The sequence below is a fragment of the Pinus tabuliformis genome, chromosome 3_2 (genome assembly GCF_031772625.1).
Source record: "Pinus tabuliformis cultivar Carrire ecotype Pingquan chromosome 3_2, CPIR1, whole genome shotgun sequence".
In the NCBI taxonomy this organism is placed as follows: Eukaryota; Viridiplantae; Streptophyta; class Pinopsida; order Pinales; family Pinaceae; genus Pinus; species Pinus tabuliformis.
The window spans coordinates 843,189,597-843,193,507 of NC_142302.1; the positions used below are offsets into that span (position 1 = coordinate 843,189,597).

The 3,911-nt window shown below is 34.9% G+C and overlaps 1 pseudogene; it reads right to left on the reverse strand.

Moving 5' to 3' along the window:
- Nucleotides 1–1,017: 1,017 nt before the first annotated feature.
- On the reverse strand, nucleotides 1,018–3,635 carry LOC149183297 (adenosylhomocysteinase 2 pseudogene; annotated as a pseudogene).
- Between the last annotated feature and the right edge of the window lie 276 nt (nucleotides 3,636–3,911).

Sequence of the window (3,911 nt, forward strand, 5' to 3'; positions counted from 1 at the left end):
TTTTATGTGAAATCTACACCCATACTAGGTTGTTTACATTTATGTTTACGTTTACATTTATGTTTATGTTTACATTTACATGTAGACATTTTTATGTGAGATCTACCCCCATATACAACATTTCTAATGGCAAAATCATGAGCCACTAAACCATCAATGTTGATCTAAACACTACTACATATAGGGGGATTTTAAGACAATATTTGAGACAATCTTTGGGCAAAATGTCTTAACTTGAGAAGAAACAAAACTTGTGTATTGTCTTAAATATTGTGGTGTCTCATAAATTATTGTCTTAACTATTATTGTCTTAAAAATTATTGTCTTAAAGATTATTGTCTTAAAAAATATTGTATTAAAGAATATTGTCTTAAAAAATTATCAATATAAAGACAATATATAACACAAGCATTATTTTCTCTTAGGAGACACTTTCATTTTTGTCTCTCTAGAGACACAACTTAGATTAGAGACAATATGTATTTAATACTAGTTATTTTCTCTTTAGAGATAATATAATTTTTATTAGAAGATCACTTTTGTCTCTCTAGAGAAAATATAAAACAACAAATACAGAAATATCTCACCATTGAAATAAATAGATATTAAAAACATTTAATTAAACATAAAGTACAAAATCATTGATTAATTCAGGTTAGCGCACAATGGAATCAAACCACCAACCTCCTGCTTGTAGGGCAGACACTCTTCCATTGAGCTAGCACACTTTAAAGAATTACGTTAAGAGTTATGGTAAAATTTTATTGTAATTCTACCCAAACAATGGAGATGCCGACAAATAGAGGCTAGATATTTGTGTGTCGAGGAACATTGATACTTGATACTCACCGAGCAGGTCTCACCCAAAATGTCATATCTTCAGTATGTAGTCAGGAGGCTTGTAAAGTCCCTTAAAACAATGGAGCTGCCAAAAATAAATGCTACAGTCGTTTTTATTTGGAAACAACAAGGACATTTGCTACTCGTCCAACAAACCATCCCAAGTTTCAAATCTTTTTACTGTTGGTAGTGAACAGGCTTGTAAGGTCCCTCAACAGGCACATTGATATACTCTGCCTGATGAGGAGAAAGCTTTGTTAACTTGGCACCCAACTTGGGCAAGGGCAAAGCAACCACCTTCTCATCTATATGCTTAGGCAACACATATAGCTTCTTCTCATACTTCCATGATTTATTCTCATTCTAGAGCTCTAACTAAGTAATGACCTGTAGCAAAAAGTAGAGATTATGCACCATCTATGGAACATCCACTTATGTAGCAACATATTATATGCAACAATATAATCAAGGGATTGGTATGCCTAAGAAATCTAGTATGTACAATCAATGGTTGCAGGGAATTAGAAATATTTACCTAGTTTGCAAAGGAGCAAGACATGACAAAACTTGGGTGGCCAGTTGCATAACCCAAGTTCATTAGATGTCCCTATGCAAGAACAATGATGCCACTATTGGTGTCAGGGGAGATCCACCTATCAATCTGAGGTTTGATGGTAATATTCTTAACATTAGGGAAAGTTTCAAGGCCTTGCATATCAATCTTGTTGTGAAAGTGACTGATGTTACAAACAATGGCATTGTTCTTCATTTTCTTCATGTGATGTACCACGATGATGTCCTCGTTGCCAGTGGTTGTCACAAAGATATCAGCAGTGATAACTACATCCTCAAGGGTGAGAACAGGAAGGCCTTCCATAAGTGCTTGCAGGGCACATATAGGATCAATCTTTGTAACATCGACCCTAGCTCCAATGACTTGAAGGCTACATCACAACCCTTGCCAACATCTCCTAACCCACAAACAACAACAACCTTACTAGCAATCATGACATATGTGGCTCTCATAAGACCATCTGAGAGATAGTGCCTACATCCATACAAGTTGTCAAACTGCAAAAGAAGAAAGAGAATCAGAATCAGAATCAACACAAACTACATCTCAAATAGAAACATTTTGAAGAAAAAAAGATCTGAGAAATCTGGCCCTGGATCTATAATTCACAATAATTCAAAACTTCGATACAAGTACAATTAGCTTTCAAAACCTTAGCTAATATTAACCCATCATAACCAGATAATTGAATATATGTAAAGGTCCTTGATTTTAAATATGAATATGCTTCTACACCCACCATGAACTCACATTGATTCAGCACCCTGGAAATGGATTTTTTTTTTAATGTAGTGGAAACTAGTGAATCCTAAAATGTAATGTAATGAAAGCTAAGTATACCAAAAGCATAATGATGTGATCTCAATGACATCGAAGAATCAAGGAAAATACCAAGAGTAGTGCAACTCATAACATCAAGAATGAGACCAAAATACCCTCAAGGGCATATCAGATCCAACATCAGGAAGTTGGTATCGCATGATTAAGATTATAATTAAGATTAAGATACTTCCTAATGCTCTAAATAGATATAGGACAATACTGTCAAAATTGATAAATAGAGGTCTGAAATTTACCATATTATGCTATAAATCTGTATAACAATTTGGTGATGAGATCATAGCTACTTTAAAACAACCACAAAACTCATTTCTAGAACCAAAAACACAACAGCTAATAAATATTCCACATCTTAAACACCTTGACAAGATCTAAAAAACAACAAACACACCTGAAAAGTGTGAGTTCAAAAGAAATGAGAACAAATTTCAAATATAAACCACAACACCTAGACAAGATCCTACTTCAAAGCACCCTCACCAGATCTCAAAAATCACGCATCTACCTGAAAACATCTATTAGAAAACAACAAACGGCAAAGAAATGAGGGAACAATCCAAATCCAAATCACAACATATAAGAAACATCCCATTTCAAAAACTCTAGATGAGATCTCAACATCCCCACCATGCCCACCTGAAAAAATATATTAAAAAAAATAGAATGTTTATGAAAAGATAGAAAGAGCATGGCTATGACATTAATTGGTGAAATTGGACATTGGTATGACATGCATGACCCACTCCACCATATGTTGCATGAGTTTTAATGTAACGGGGCTAGGTACTGGGAATGGGGATTTCTGGAAAATAGCAATGGATCATACACAACAATATAATCAAGGCATTGGTATGCCTGAGAAATCTAGTATGTACAAGCAATGGATGCAGGGCATTAGAAATATTTACTTTCTTTGTAAAGGAGCAAGACATAACAAAACTTGGGTGGCCAGTTACACAACCCAAGTTCATCAGACGTCCTTTGTAAGAACAATGATGTCACTGCCAGTGTCAGGGAACACCCACCTATTAGTCTGAGGCTTGATGTTAATCTTCTTAACATGAGGTAAATTTTCAAGCCCTTGCATATCAATCTCGTTGTCAAAGTGACTGATTATACAAACAATGGCATTTTTCTTCATTTTCCTCAAGTGATCTACCATGATGATGTCCTTGTTTCCAGTGGTTGTCACAAAGAAATCAACAATTCTAACTACATCCTCAAGGGTGAGAATAGGAAGGCCTTCCATAAGTGCTTGTAAGGCACATATAGGATCAATCTCTGTAACAGTGACCCTAGCTCCAGCAACTATGAAGGCTGCAACACAACCCTTGCCAACATCTCCAAACCCACAAACAAAAACAACCTTACCAGTAATCATGACATATGTGACTCTCATAAGACTATCTAGGAGAGAGTGTCTACATCCATACAAGTTGTGAAAATGCAAAAGAAGAAAGAGAATCAGAATCAATACAAACTGCATGTCAAATAGAAAAAATTTGAAGAAAAAAAGATCTGAGAAATCTGGCCCTGGATCTATAATTCACAATAATTCAAAACTTCGATACAAGTCTAATCAGCTTTCAAAAACTTTGCTAATATTAACCCATCATAACCAGATAACTGAATATATGTAAAGGTCCTTGATTTTAAA